Source organism: Pleurodeles waltl, chromosome 6, assembly GCF_031143425.1.
Source record: "Pleurodeles waltl isolate 20211129_DDA chromosome 6, aPleWal1.hap1.20221129, whole genome shotgun sequence".
NCBI classification, from domain to species: Eukaryota; Metazoa; Chordata; class Amphibia; order Caudata; family Salamandridae; genus Pleurodeles; species Pleurodeles waltl.
Window position 1 is genome coordinate 208662369 of NC_090445.1, and position 17212 is coordinate 208679580.

Below are 17212 nucleotides of genomic sequence, written 5' to 3' on the forward strand. Positions count from 1 at the left end.
GCAAAGAATAGTGGACAGAGTCAATGCTGTGGGACAGCACCCAAGAAATAGGGAGGACATCCGGAAGAGGTGGAACGCCCTACGGGGGGAAGGTGCGTTCCACAGTATCCAGGCACCACATCGCGGTACAGCGGACTGGCGGCGGACCCCCACCTCCTCCCCCACAACTAACAACATGGGAGGAGCAAGTCTTGTCCATCTTGCATCCTGAGGGCCTCACAGGAGTCGGTGGAGGAACGGACACTGGTAAGTCAAATCTTCACTATCATATCCCCCACCCTACCTGCATGCTATCACACACCCCCACCCTCACACCCTCCCCTATCACCCTAACTCCTCACTAATCTACCCATAACACCAACCACCCATCCCAACCCCAACACCTGCATGACACAACTAAGCATGGACACCCATCACTAAAGCATGCCCACTGCACAGACCCACAACACCCCCCAACCATCACCACACAAGCCCCCACACAGGAATGCCTGCACTGGGGTTCACGCACACCCAACCACTGCACACCATGAAACACACACATGCAATAATCATGTACTCATACCCCCGCAGAAACCCGAAGGAACGTCACCACACCAGAGGGTCCAGACAACACCACTCCACCCCCAGAAGAGGCCCACAGTGACGACAGCAGCTCTGCCCTACTGGATCTTGATAACCAGCCCGGACCATCGTGGGCCTCAGGACAGTCGGTACCCCTTGCACAGCCACAGCCCAACACCGAGCTTACACCCTCTGGTAACACCAGCACAGCACCCACCCAGCGGGCCCATACCTCCCTACCCAGGAAAGGTCAATCAGCGGTGTGTCCACCACTACAGGGCACCCAGGCTAACCCACCACCCCAACAACAACAGGGACCTGGGGGCAGTGGTAGTGGGCACACGGTCCAGGGGACGGAGGCATAGGAACACCGGGGAACTGGGAGGGCTGCTGTGCGATAGAGGGAGGACAAGCCAAGGGAACCTACTCTCCACGAGGCCCTATCCTCCATCATGGGAGCATACCACCACTCCCAGGAGACGATGGCAACGGTCCTGGACAAGTTGCAGGAGACCCTGCGTCTGCAGGAGGAGCAGTATTTGGGGTTCAGGGAGGAGCTCAGGACCATCGCCTCCGCCCTGGGCACCATCGTAGGGGTGCTGACGGACATTCAAAAGACCTTGAGGGACACCGTGGCACTCCAAGGGGCCCCTGACACTAGCCAGGATGATGAAATGCCCACCACCTCCGCCGGCGCTAGTAGACAGGACGCCCCGCCACAGGACTACCACATCAGCACCCAACCCCCTGCAGACGGACAACCACCACGAAAGCGGGCCCTGAGATCCAGGAACAGGACAGAGCAAGATGGCAAGACCCCCACCAGGAAATAAGACCACCCTGATTGTCCCCCCACTGTCCCACTTTGTTACCCTGTCCAGATTGGAACTGCCCCAGCTCCACTTCCAATGGCCAGATGTGCAATGTACCTGTGAGACTAATAGACTGGACTCTGTCATGGACATTCCTCCACCATGACCTCTCCCCATTTCACAACCCCCCTACATTTTTATGCACTTAAATACACACCCTTGAAACCTCAATAATAGTGGAGTCAGTCAATGATTGTGAACTTTGTATTGTCAATTACAGTGTTAAAAAAGGTTACCCATTGGAAGGTCAACATACCAATGTCACACATCACAAGCCTTTCAAGGGTGCAAGCTGTTGACACGTAGGTTACCACATTACTGAAACTGAAATGGAAGGGGACAACTCAGTTAACAAATAGGGAGTGAAATGTAGGTACAGGATAGAGGTAGACGTGTGAAATGTAATATAATGTGAAACATGAAATTGTACTCACCTGTGTCTCATTGAAAATATTGCTGTATGACTGACTCCCTGCTGTCGTTTTCATCTTCATCAGCTTCATCCTCATCACTGTCCACAGGCTCCACAGGCTCAACCGCTGCAACAACACTGTCATCTGGATCATCCTCCTGCAGAAAAGGCACCTGGCGTCGCAATGCCAAGTTATGGAGCATGGAGCAGGCGATGATGATGTCGCACACCTTCTTCGGTGAGTAGAATAGGGACCCACCTGTCATATGGAGGCACCTGAACCTGGCCTTCAGGAGGCCGAAAGTCCGCTCGATCACCCTCCTAGTCCGCCCATGGGCCTCATTGTACCGTTCCTCTGCCCTGGTCCTGGGATTCCTCACTGGGGTCAGTAGCCAGGACAGGTTGGGGTAACCAAAGTCCCCCAATAGCCATACACGGTGCCTCTGGAGTACACCCATCATATCAGGGATGCTGCTATTCCGCAGGATGTAGGCGTCATGCACTGAGCCAGGGAACATTGCATTTACCTGCGAGATGTACTGGTCTGCCAAACAGACCATCTGGGCATTCATGGAATGATAACTCGTCCTGTTCCTGTACACCTGTTCATTCCTGCGGGGGGGGACCAGAGCTACATGGGTCCCATCTTTGGCACCTATGACGTTGGGGATATGTCCAAGGGCATAGAAGTCACCTTTCACTGTAGGCAAATCCGCCACCTCAGGGAAAATGATGTATCTCCTAATGTGTTTCAGCAGGGCAGACAACACTCTGGACAACACGTTGGAAAACATCGGCTGGGACATCCCTGATGCCATGGCCACTGTTGTCTGAAAAGACCCACTTGCAAGGAAATGGAGCACTGACAGCACCTGCACGTCAGGGGGGATTCCAGTCGGATGGCGGATTGGTGACATCAGGTCTGGCTCCAACTGGGTACATAGTTCCTGGATTTTGTGGCATGGTCAAACCGGTAGGTCACGATGACATGTCGCTCTTCCATTGTCAACAGGTCCACCAGCAGTCGGTACACCGGCGGATTCCGCCCTCTTCCAATATGTCCCAACTGACGGTGCCTAAGAAGGACAACAGCGAAGAAACTGTCAGCATTCCTCCAGGTATGTACCCACAGTCACACACAAGACTACACCAGACAATTAACCCATCCGGGAAAGGTTTTGAGTGTAGGCCTCGGTATGTGTGACGCAGTAGTAATTGAAGCCATGTGGGCCCCTGAAATGGCGGCTGCCTGACCTCTAAACTGGGACAATGGAATTGTGGGGTAACTGCGCTGGCGTTGGACACCGCCGTGGTAGGCGGTCGTAGAGCGCGGCGCAATGCTGCATTGGTTAACACTGGACCCTATGGGTCCCAGGAGCCAATGAACAGGTGCGCTGGCGGTGATGATGCGCACCGCTGCGGACGTCAACGCCGCGGACGTCACGACCATTTTCTATCTGATCAATCACTAGATACCTGACCTTTGACAGGAGAGGACCTACACTGCTAGTGCTGCTGTGACCTCGGTCTGGAAGCGACGATGGCTGCTGCGTCTGGGGAAAGGGCCACTGCCTTCACTGCACAGGAGTTGGAAAAACTTGTGGATGGGGTCCTCCCCCAGTATACGCTACTTTACGGTCCTCCAGACCAACAGGTTAGTACACAGGGAGCCCGTTGTATGGGCTAGGGCTGGGTGGAGAGGGCTGGGTGGATGAGGGAAGGGGGCAGAGTACATAGAACAGTCATGCATGGGGATGAATAGGCTACAGGGATAGAGTTGGGAGGGGGCCAATTACAATGACGGTGCTGTAGGTAATGACTGTTCCTCTTTCCTTGTGCATGTCATGTAGGTCAGCGCCCACCAGAAGAGGGACATTTGGCGTGCCATCGCCAAGGAAGTCCGGACCCTGGGGGCCCACCAGAGACGGGGCACCCACTGCCGTAAGAGATGGGAGGACATTCGCCGCTGCAGCAAGAAGATGGCGGAGGCTCAGCTGGGGATGGCCTCCCAACGTGGGAGGGGTGCCCGTCGCACCATGACCCCCCTGATGTTCCGGATCCTGGCGGTGGCCTACCCGGAGTTGGATGGGCACTTAAGGACATCACAGCAGACACAAGGGGGTGAGTACATCCTCATCCTATGGACTTTTCGTGCAGTGGAGCTGTCTGGGTGGGGGTGGTGGGCTGTGGGTTTCCCTAGGCCAGGGCGAGTTATGTAGGCAAGGCCCCTCCGTTATGTAGGCCATGTGGCACTGTACCCCAGCAAAAAAAAAAGGCTAATTGATGTATAGTTGCCCCTTTGCCATCCATGTGGGCAGATTTCTACCATTGCCATGTAGGCCATATCCCAGAAATTGCATGTGCAGAGGGCAGGAGCACGGCGTAATGCAGGGGGCTGCTGCGTTTGTCTTGTCCGCCAACGGTAGCGGTATGCCATGCACTAAAACTCTCTTTCTTCTGTCTCCACCCTTTTTCTGCTCTCCCTGTCCTTCTGTACATCAGCATCAACAGGCGGAGGTACAGTGGCACCGGAGCACAAGGGAGCTGCATCCCACATGGCCATGGAGGGCCACACCACAGACTCTGAATTCACCAGTGGGACGGAGGGCGAGGGGAGCTTCACATCGGCCACAGGATCACCAAACAGCGACACGGACTCGTCCGCCGATGTGAGCTCCCCTGTGGTGGCAGCACCATCTGTGCGCCCCACTTCTACAGGTACAGCCGCCACCTCCCCTACCAGCACCGCCCTCCCAGCAGCCCCTCAGCGTTCGCCCCGTGCCCGCTCACCCAGGAGGGTGGGCATCACCTTCGCCCCAGGCACCTCAGGCCCTGCCCCAGTCACCCCTGCTGCCCTCAGTGAGGAGGCCATTGACCTCCTCAGGTCACTCACTGTTGGGCAGTCTACCATTGTGAATGCCATCCAGGGTGTAGAACGAGAGTTGAAACACGGTAATGCATTCCTGGAAGGCATTCATTCTGGTCAGGCTGTCCTTCAGCGACCCTGCAATCTCTGGCATCAGCACTGATGACAGCCATTGTCCCTGTGTCCAGCCTCCCCCCTCCAACTTCCTCCACCCAGACCCAATCCCCTGTACCCCAGCCCATCCCAAGCACACCTACAGACCAGCATGCACACAAGTCAACACACACAAGTAGCTCAAGCAAACATAGGCACCACACACACCACAGGCACTCACACAAGCATCAGACCCATACAGACACAGCAACATCCACTGTCTCCACTGTGTCCCCCTCCTCCTCTTCTCCCTCCTCCCTCCCAGTCTCGTCTACACACACACCTGCATGCACCACATCTACAGGCACTATGACTCGCACCAGGACACCCAGCACCACAAGCTGCTCACCTGCACTCACCACCTCCACTGCCATATACACGTCCCCTGTGTTCTCTCCCAGTGTGTCTGTGACGCCCCCTCCCAAAGTACACAAACGCCGGCAATCACTCACCCAACATCCATCCACCTCACGACAGCCTCCAGTACTGCACCTGCACCCAAAACAGCTAAAGTGCACCTCCTACAACCACCTCCTCTTCCTCCACTCCCAGAGCCCCTCCAGCTACCCATCCCAGTGTACGTCAGAAACTGTCCCTATGTCAAATTGACCTTTTTGCCCCCACCCCCCCTCCAATTCATCAGTCCCGTCGTAGCACCTCAGCCAAAAAGCCTCCAGTACCAGTGGTGCGTGTACCAGGTTTTTGGAGTGCCCCGTCCACCAGGGCAGGCAGTAGGACCCGGAGCCAAGGCACTGTCAGCCCACCCCCTGTAAAGGCTCCGAAATTGGAGAGTGGACGACGGGACCGTGTCAAGACTCCTGGTGGGACAAACAGTGAAATGGGATCCAAGGCGATTGGTGAGTCATCTATAACTCAAAAGAAGGTGGGGAAGGTCCCGAGGAAGTCTCCCAAACCTGTTGTGAATGTCACGGCGGAGAAGTGCGCCATCATTTCCGGCGGTCCAGACACAACCGCCAGCACCGTCGTCACTGGTCAGGAGACCACCGCCAGAGTCATAGCCCAGGAGGGCCCAAGTATCGTTACTGGTCAGGAGACCACCGCCAGAGTCATAGCCCAGGAGGGCCCAAGTATCGTTACTGGTCAGGAGACCACTGCCACCACCAGAGTCACAGCCCAGGAGGGCTCAAGTATAGTCACTGGTCAGGAGACCACCGCCAGAGTCACAGCCCAGGAGGGCTCAAGTATAGTCACTAGTTCAGAGACCCCCGCCACCGCCAGAGTCATAGCCCAGGAGGGCCCAAGTATCGTTACTGGTCAGGAGACCACTGCCACCGCCGGAGTCACAGCCCAGGAGGGCTCAGGTATCGTCACTGGTCCAGAGACCACCGCCAGAGTCACAGCCCAGGAGGGCTCAAGTATAATCACTGGTCAGGAGACCACCGCCAGAGTCACAGCCCAGGAGGGCTCAAGTATAGTCACTGGTCAGGAGACCACCGCCGGAGTCACAGCCCAGGAGGGTCCAGAATCCCACAGCCCCGCTGGGCAATGATGGAATGTCATGCCACACACCAACGTCCAGTATGGAGTTCATCATGCCACACACCAACGTCCAGTGTGGAGTTCGTCATGCCACACACCAACGTCCAGTGTGGAGTTCGTCATGCCACACACCAATGTCCAGTGTGGAGATCATCATGCCACACACCAATGTCCATTGTGGAGATCGTAATGCCACACACCAATATCCGTACCAGAACCGCCATGGCAAAGCACCACTGAACAGAGCAAAGACCGGCATGGTGAAGACCGCTGAACAGGGCAAAGACCGCCATGGTGAAGACCGCTGAACAGGGCAAAGACCGCCATGGTGAAGACCGCTGAACAAGGCCAAGACTGCCATGGTGAAGACCGCTGAACAGGGCAAATACTGCCATGGTGAAGACCGCTGAACAAGGCCAAGACTGCCATGGTGAAGACCGCTGAACAGGGCAAAGACCGCCATGGTGAAGACCGCTAAACAAGGCCAAGACTGCCATGGTGAAGACCGCTGAACAGGGCAAAGACCGCCATGGCTGAGCACCGCTGAACAAGGCCAAGACTGCCATGGTGAAGACCGCTGAACAAGTCAAAGACCGCCATGGTGAAGACCGCTGAACAAGGCCAAGACTGCCATGGTGAAGACCGCTGAACAAGTCAAAGACCGCCATGGTGAAGACCGCTGAACAAGGCCAAGACTGCCATGGTGAAGACCGCTGAACAGGGCAAAGACCGCCATGGCTAAGCACCGCTGAACAAGGCCAAGACTGCCATGGTGAAGACCGCTGAACAAGTCAAAGACCGCCATGGTGAAGACCGCTGAACAAGGCCAAGACTGCCATGGTGAAGACCGCTGAACAGGGCAAAGACCGCCATGGTGAAGACCGCTGAACAAGGCCAAGACTGCCATGGTGAAGACCGCTGAACAGGGCAAAGACCGCCATGGCTAAGCACCGCTGAACAAGGCCAAGACTGCCACGGTGAAGACCGCTGAACAAGTCAAAGACCGCCATGGTGAAGACCGCTGAACAAGGCCAAGACTGCCATGGTAAAGGCCGCTGAACAAGTCAAAGACCGCCATGGTGAAGACCGCTGAACAAGGCCAAGACTGCCATGGTGAAGACCGCTGAACAGGGCAAAGACCGCCATGGCTAAGCACCGCTGGACAAGGCCAAAGCTGCCATGGTGAAGACCGCTGAAAAAGTCAAAGAACGCCAAGGGGAGACCGCTGAACAAGGCCAAGACTGCCATTGTGAAGACCGCTGAACAGGGCAAAGACCGTGTGGGTATGAATAGTCCGGCATATCAGGCATCGTTCTCCCATGTGCAGCTGGGACTGTGACAGGACATGTACTTTCACGGGGAGACTCATCCAGTGTGGGCACCAGTCCCACCCAGTACCAGTAGAGAACTGCATCTACTTGTGAAGATGTGTCTTTGCACTCCCCAGGATGGTGCAGTGGGCAAGCCACCCACTGTAGAGACTTGAGAGACTGTGGCTTTGCACTCCCCAGGATGTGACAGTGGGCAACCCACCCACTGTAGAGACTTGAGAGACTGTGGCTTTGCACTCCCCAGGATGGCACAGTGGGCAACCCACCCACTGAAGTGACTTGAGAGACTGTGGCTTTGCACTCCCCAGGATACATCAATGGGCATGGAGCCCCGTCGTGGATCTGGCTTCGCATTCATCTGGCTGAGGTGCCACCCCTTCCCTTCCCCCTGAGGTGCCTGTATTGTTTCTATCTGATGCCCCGGCAGTGTTCTCTCGGATTTTGGTCAGGTATCTATTGTGGGCCTCGCCCATGCATTTTTGTACTGTTGGTGCACGGACATTGTTGTGTACATATCTGCACTACTTCTTGTATTGTACATTTATTTTTGACAGATTTCGTGATATATATATCCGTATATTTTTTAATGAGTAGTATATTGGCACAATACAAAGTTTGACCGCTTTTTGCTTTGTCTTTGCATTCTTCCGGGGGGATTGTGGGTTGTTACTGTGATTTTTGTGACTGCATTGGTGTGTATGTTGTAATATGCGAGGTTGGGGGTGGGGGTGTTTGGTGGGTGTCCCCGTAACTTTTGCCTCCCCCGTGTCGTAGGTGCAGTACTCACAGGTATGTTGTGCGCCTACGTCGCTGTTGGTCGTAGATGAGCAGCAATGCAAGGGCAGGTAAGATTTGTAGTTCCGGGTCCATGGAGTCCTCGTTCCTCGTGGGATGTGTTGAGGTGAGCGTTTTCCCATTGCAAAAGCTGTTTCCGCCGTGTTTTTATCCACGGTGAATCCGCCCCGGAAAAGGTGGCGGATTGGTGTGTTGTGATAGTGTGGGCGGTACATTGTCTTCCGCCTGTCTGTTGGCGGTGACCGCCGTGCTGTTTGTCTGTACCGCCGTGGCGGGCGATGTGTTAAAGTGGCTGTCTGTGTTGGCGGTTTCCGCCAGGGTCGAAATTCCCTTTTTTTGTCCGCCGGCCTGTTTGCGGTATTACCGCAGCTTTAACACCATCCGCCAGTGTTGTAATGACCACCTATGTGTTTTTATCCCTACCAATTTATGCAGGAATACAAAAGGGAAAATAAAAATGTTATAGTAGACAATCTGATAAACTGATAATGGTATTCACCTGCAGTGGCTGCATGTCAAAATATTGAGCTACAAAAACAGCGACTGAGAATACTGTCTACCAATATATTGCCAAGCTAAATAAATATTAAGAATATTCTTAACGCCACAACTATGCACTACCTTGACATGGGGGGGGGGGATTATATTCACTGACAAAAAGGTTGCAGGGAGGGTATAGTTAGAAAACAGAATTTAAAAAACAGAAATTCACAAAAAAAACAAAGGTTACAAGAACGTTATAGTTAGGTTCTTGGAATTTACTTGCACAAAACCACAGAAATCCAGCATTTATACTTAGAGTTATTTCAAGTAACTGTAACTTGAGCCCTAAGGTAACTACAGCTCGCGCCCCCACCATACACAGTTTTTTCCTTCAATAATTTGATTGAAAATGTTTAATTTATATATTTAATTATGTAACAGAAAGTTTTCATGAGTGTGTAATATCTGCATAATTAGCAGAGTAAAGTGAGGGCATGAGTTATAGTTATAGAATTTTATTACAGCCCCGGGGAAGTGGCGGTTCCCAGGGCTGTGGGGGTCGGGGTGCGCGCAGACCCCCTGTACTAATTAAAGATGTTCTGCCGCCCTGGGGAGGTGGCAGTCTTTGGGGCTGGTGGAGGGTCTGCTGCCCCCCCCCACATTAATTTCAGACCTTTGACCCCGGGAGGTGGCAGTCCCCAGGGCTTCAGTAAGCCATCGGAGGGGGGCCCCATGTGCCCCCCTCCTTTATCAGCCCTCAGTGCCCCTGGGACTTGGCCCACCCAGGCGCAAAATAAAAGAAGAGAACTGGAGACACTATAAAAAAAAAAAAAGAATCTTGGATAAATCAACAGATCCATCGGCGGACTTTTCCTATATTTAAAAAAACATGTTCTTTAGCCCTGGCGGGGTCCCTACACCAAGGCTAGGAGATCAGGGTCTCCCTAAACTAGCACCTTTTTTTTTTTTTTTTTGTGGGACTCGTCTGAAGCAGAGTGCCAAAATGACTGCCAACACTTCCTTGATGAAGTGTTGGCAGCCAATCAGATATCAGCATGGGGACAGCTGGATCCGTGGAGGATCCACATCCCTAGACATCTACAATCTGTGGAACAGGATCTAGCTGTCTGTCAAATGTGGCCAAATTTGGTGTAATTCCGTTCAGCGGTTCGGTAGGCGTGTCTGAAGACCCTTTGGAAAAATGAATGGGGAAAATGTGTTTTGGAGCCCTCCTTTTTCTCACCCCCCACTTGACGGATCATCCCAAAACTTTCAAGACAGCAGTTTAACCAACTGAAATATAAGTTTTGAAACCTTTGTGAAGGTTTGTCAAGCAGCATCTAAGTTATTGGCAAAACAAAACACTCTCCCTATAGAAACTAGGTCCTAACTATAACTACCTACTAGCAAAAGGCAGTAGATTATATATGTATATATATATACATGTATATATATATACATATATATACATGTATATATATATATATATATATATATATATATATATAAATTCCCCAAAAAATGTTACAGGAACATTATAGTTAGGTTTAACTTTACCAACACAAAACCATCGAAATTCAGCAGTTATAGTTATAATTATCTCAAGAAACAAAGAAACAATATAACTCGTGCACCCGCCATGCACAGTTTTTCATCAATAATTGTATTGCAAATGTTGCAGTGACATTATCAATGACGTCATAGAAGAGGTCATGACTGATGTAATATGTGGGGTAATTAGCAGTGCATAGCAAGGGTGCAAGTTATAGTTACCTTAGGGCACGATATAAGTATAACTATAACTATAACTGTTGAATTTCTATGGTTTTAAGTGTGTAATACCTGAACCTAACAATAAAGTCGCTATAACCTTTGGTTTGTTAGTGAATTTCTTTGTTAGTAAATTTCTAAGTTTTTTTTAAATTCTATTTCCTAACTATAATATTCCTTCAGCCTTTGTTTTTTTCAGTGTGAATTTCTATTTTTTTTTTTTTAACAAAGTAATATTTAATTACTGTACGTTAGTCCAATTGCCACCACACTGCAGATCGCGGGGCCAGGCCTCTGGCCAGGCCCTACGGCCAAACCCCACATGCAGCCAATCCCACGGTGTGAGTTTGTGAGCAGGTGTGTGAGTGGCTGTGTGACTGGGTGTATGCGGTTGAGTGAGTGTATGAGTGGGTGTGTCAGGGCATGTGTGAGCGGCTGTGTGGGTCTGTGGGTGTTTGAGGGGTTCTGCGGGTATGTGAGTGGGTGTGTGAATTTCTGATGGGTGTGTGTGTGTGTGACTGTGTGGGTCTGTGAGTGGGCGGGTGAGGGGTTTTGTAGGTCTGTGAGTGGATGTGTGAATTACTGTATGGTTGTGTGAGTGTGTGTGTGTGTGAGTGGCTGTGTGGGTCTGTGAGTGGAGGTGTGAAGGGTTTTGTGGGTGTGTGAGTGTCTGTATGTGTGTGTGAATGTATGTGTGAGTGGCTGTGTGTGTCTGTGAGTGGGAGTATGAGGGTTTTGTGGTCCTGCGAGTAGGTTTGTAAGTGTCTGTATGGGTGTGAGTGAGTGTGTGAGTGGTGTGTGGTGTGTGAGTGGGTGTATGTGTGCGTGTATGAGTAGCTGGGTGGATTTTGAGTGGGTGTTCAAGTGGTTTTGTGGGTGTGTGAGTGGCTGTGTGGATCCGTGACTGGGTGTGGTTTTGTGGGTCTGTGAATGGTTATTTTTTTAATTGGGGTCTGGATCCACAGAGCCGTCGCAGATTCATACGGGGGACCTGTGCTGGGCGCTACAGAGGATCTGCGGATCCTCACGCACCCCAAAAAATATTTTAAGGCAATTTCTTGCATATGAGTGGTTCCTCACAGACCCCTCCATCAGTCCCATGGGGTCAGGGTACCTCTATCCTGACCTCTTCTGTCACTTTTCAGTTTTATTTTTTTTCCCCCGGGGCCCGATACACAAAATGGCAGCTACAGCTTTTCTGTTTTCACAAAGGGAGAGCGAGAGAAAGTCCTAATTGCATTCTCCCGGAAAATATACCTCACACAACAGTGCAACTTGGAAAAGAAATACAAAAGAGGGGATGCAACCACTTTGAGGTCCCACTAAAACATCCAAAAGATTTTGGAGTAGACACCTCAGCCTCTAAATAGTGGCATGCTTCATCGTTGGAGTCTATTCACACTGGTAGAATAATACCATCAGGGCAAAGTCAACCAAAATTAGCAGTTCTTACATAAAGTATTTTTCTGGATAAAGCAGGGATCCAGGAAGATGAAAAGAATGCTACAAAATGCCTAACTGTATAACTAAGAGGGATGTATTTTATTAGTAGGGTACCGCAGACATAGATAAAAACAAGTTCAGGGTTTAATTGAGCGTTAGAGTCTCAATTGCCCCTGATTTACCAACATGTTTTGGCCCTCGCCAAGAGCCCATACGGGTCTGGGGCCTTTGTCAGGACTATGTGCTTTTATCCCTACCAATTTATTCATACCATGCACGTATATGAAACCTAAATCTCTCACCTGAAAAATTAGACTTCTTAGATGTACCTTCAGGAATGCAAAAGGGAAAATAAAAATGTTATATTAGACATTAATCAAAGTGGTTTTCTGGTCCCAACCACTTAATTCACTGAGGAGGCTTTCTGCCCAACTGATAACGTGTAGGCGAGCATGTCTGCGCTAAAGAACGTACACACCACTTATGGTATGAACACTTATTTACATAGATAGTAAAAATTTAAATTGAATTAAATATGGGTGAAGGGTGCCTTCCGCTGTAAAGGTGGCGACATTGATCTTGTAAGCAGGGGAAACTATAAGCTATGCTTTAAATACCATAAAGTGCAACACGGCAAACCAACTGTAAAGCCACCACACATGCGTGTGCATGCACAAAATCACTAGCGATGTATGCATCTAACACCCACACATCTTACAGTATTGTTGGGTGGTTCAGGGGTCATGCGTATCTGGCAGAAAGTGCCATTCTATAGTCAAACACTTACAAGATACATATTTATTGATTAATATCAATAAACTGGTTTTCATGAATTTTCACGAATTTTCATGAATAGTAGGCTATTCTTGATTTTCTCCAAGCGAGTGTGACACTCGCTTTATTACTGGCAAAAGGTGCAGTGACTAAATAAGAACATACTTGTTTGGTCTGTAAAAATTTAGAATTGGCAGAAATACATCAGTATTGTCTTAACTGACTCCCCAAGAACAGAATAACTCCAGGAAAAACCCGTTTATTCTATAATCAAACACTTCCAAGTCCATAATGGGCCAGAAAAGTACAAGTCTATCACCTTTAAGGAAATGCCATGTTTCTAAGAATGCTAATACATGTGATTAGGTGTGCTGACTGGTAGGTGTTTGTAATACAGGGAAGAACATGTGTGTGATGCTGACTCGCATTAAGTATCACTATGAATACCATGGCCAATTAAATGCTTGAAATACTTTTTGTTAAATAAAGGTTATACCAAACACAGACTACGGTGGAGGGGGCAAAATAGTCCCAATGCCAAAGTCTATGTGGTACCTTGTGAGTTTTTATTTCAAAAGCATAATAGTTCTGAGCTGCCAGTTTCTTTTTTGACCCTCATCTGATTGTCAGTTGGGTCCAGGGATTTTGTTGTTGAGATCTAGAGTTGTACTGAATATCATATAGATCCATCCTTGCTCACACCTGAATAGTTTTTTTTTTTGTATATAGGGGTAATTTCTCAAAGCTAAACAAGGGGAAATCATTCTCAGAATCACCAGTAAACGCAAAATGGTGCATCAATTTGGTAATTTGTCTTTGTGCACCTGAATGTGCTTCTGTATTCACTGATGCAAACTCAGGCGTTTCTTGTGGTTATAGGTCCTAAACTTTCTTGAGGGGTAATTTTATTGGGTAACTGGCGCTCTTCTCTATACCAACTCAATATCTCTTCATGTGGTGCCTGCTCTCTAGGAAACCCCTTAAACCTAGAAAATAGCTGAACCGCTACTACCAACAATGAGCGGCACAACAACATTAATCAAATGCTTTTCCACTGAATTTTTATGTTTGATATTCTTTATTCACCAAGTTCTTCTCTTGTATCCAAATAGTCCATAAATTCCATACGTTTACATCATTATCCTAGTCATCCATTTCATTTACAACTTTATCCCAGTCCTTAATATTCATCCAATTTGTTCACAACCTTGTTCCAGTCACTTTGTCCCAGTCCTCTTGTATCCAAATTGTCCATAAATTCCATACGTTTACATCATTATCCTAGTCATCCATTTCATTTCATTTACAACTTTATCCCAGTCCTTAATATTCATCCAATTTGTTCACAACCTTGTTCCAGTCACTTTGTCTCAGTCAACACGTGCTTCGTCTAGGGTGTACCCTCTGACTTCATCAGGACTTACTACAATAGACAAAACTCAATAAATGTTGTATCATAAAGTAATATTTCCCCTTACTTAAAACACCACCAAACTGTGTAATTAGACTGTGCATAAGATACATTGCTTCGTGGAAACCGTGAATTAAAATCAAAGTTTACATTGACCATGACAAAATGCCATAAATGAATTTACCAATTTAGGAAGCCCGGGAAAGCATACCTTATCTCATGTGCAAATACCGTTCTCGAAGTCTCTCATCCCCATTTTAACCTTATTGCTCTGAGGTTCATTCTGAAGTGCCGGTTATATAATTGGTCGACTATCCATCTAAAAGATTGGATATATTCGATGTATAATTGTTATAATCATATTTCTCCACTAAATTCAACATGCTGCTTACTATATCGCTTACCTAACTTATGTTGTCTTACCATTTATTGTTTGTAACAGAACGTTCCCTACAAGGAAAAAGAGAACAAATATATATACTGGTACTCTATCTCGGGTCACATTCATTTCCTATGACCCATACCCTGTTCGTCTTCTTTTATACAATTATATTCGCTCACCTATAAATCCATGTCCGCGCTGCTCGTATTTCCGCGTCCTCAAAGGGCGAGCGCGTTTCACTTCCGCATTTAAGTACCCGCCCCCTAGAGCCATCGGGATAGAAAGAGGACACCCTCCGATTGTCTATTGAACTAAATCTACACTCGTCCAAGAGTATTCGGTTTTCCGTTGCGTTATATCCCAAACTTCTCTCTTTCAGCACATCCGTGCATAACTACTATTAACAATATCCTTCATGATGTAAACAACGTAGTAACTGCTAAGGCTTAAAGGTTTATTAATTATTTGCATTATTTTACTTTTTTTATTATTTAATTTAATATTTAAAAGAGGCGAGTAAGTATTTCCCTTGATTGATTAACAATAAATTACTTAATGTTCTCTTATTGTATCACAGATCTTTTTGGAGAGCTAATCTATCCCTTTAATAATTCAAATGGTGATTATTCTAATTAGGTGAGCAGCTGTAATTGTATAAAAGAAGACAAACAGGGTATGGGTCATAGGAAATGACTGTGACCCGAGATAGAGTACCAGTATATATATTTTTTCTCTTTTTCCTTGTAGGGAACGTTCTGTTACAAACAATAAATGGTAAGACAACATACGTTAGGTAAGCGATATAGTAAGCAACATGTTAAATTTAGTGGAGAAATATGATTATAACAATTATACATCGAATATATACAATCTTTTAGACGGATATTCGACCAATTATATAACCGGCACTTCAGAATGAACCTCATAGCAATAAGGTTAAAATGGGGATGAGAGACTTCGAGAACGGTATTTGCACATGAGATAAGGTATGCTTTCCCGGGCATCCTAAATTGGTAAATTCAATGTGAAGATGTAAAGATATGTAACTGTACATTTAGTGGGCTATTATAGTGTTTATGGGATTTTATCATGGTCAATGTAAACTTTGATTTTAATTCACGGTTTCCACGAAGCAATGTATCTTATGCACAGTCTAATTACACAGTTTGGTGGTGTTTCAAGTAAGGGGAAATATTACTTTATGATACAACATTTATTGAGTTTTGTCTATTGTAGAAAGTCCTGATGAAGTCAGAGGGTACACCCTAAACGAAACACGTGTTGACTGGGACAAAGTGACTGGAACAAGGTTGTGAACAAATTGGATGAATATTAAGGACTGGGATAAAGTTGTAAATGAAATGGATGACTAGGATAATGATGTAAATTTATGGAATTTATGGAATTTATGGACAATTTGGATACAAGAAGACTGGGTCAAAGTGACTGGAACAAGGTTGTGAACAAAATGGATGAATAGTAAGGACTGGGATAAAGTTGTAAATGAAATGGATGACTAGGATAATGATGTAAACGTATGGAATTTATGGACAATTTGGATGCAAGAGAAGATCTTGGTGAATAAAGAATATCAAACATAAAAATTCAGTGGAAAAGCATTTGATTAATGTTGTTGTGCCGCTCATTGTTGGTATGGTTTCTTGTGGTTATGCCTACATACTTCTAACAGCAAGTGCAGATCAAGATATATATATACTTCACGTTGGTGCTGTCACAAATTATGCGTTGCTTTAACACTCACAGTGTCTGCAGGCCAAGATCCAGTTCTTTGGTCCGTTTTGTGAGGGGACAGGTATTGCAATGTCTGCATGGATAATGGCTGAATACTGGAGGAAGTTTCCAAATGGTATGAATGGTTAAGTTAGTGATATTGTCTCTTTGGTCTGATGTGAACCAGGAGGTCTCTCAATCATGGCATTGCTGTTGGTGCATGGATCGGTGCCTGTACATGAATATTTTTTTCCTTTAATAACTCCAAAACTACTGAACAGTTTTACACCAAATTACAAAAAGATCTTTCTGGAAGTGAGTGACAAACTAGTTTTCAACATTTGTGAAGATTCATCAAAGGGCACCAAAGTTATTAGCAAAACAAAAAGTGCTTTTTCTATGGAAACTAACCATAACTTCCTATTGGCGACCTCCAGTAGGTAACATTTATAAATATATACACTTAGGGCTTCATTACAACCCTGGCGGTCAAAGACCGCCAGGTTTGTTTTGGCGATTGTACCGCCAACAGGCTGGTGGTACAATCTGCCTCGTCCCACCGCCGGGATCGGCGGTTTCCCGCTATGGTTGTCCCAGCGGTTTCCCACCATGGTTGTCCCGGCGGTTTTAATCTGCCAGGATTACGACTCCCCTTCCCGCCAGCCTGTCCACAGCGGTAGAGACCGCCATGGAAAGGCTGGCGGGAAGGGGAGTCGCTGGGCCCCTGG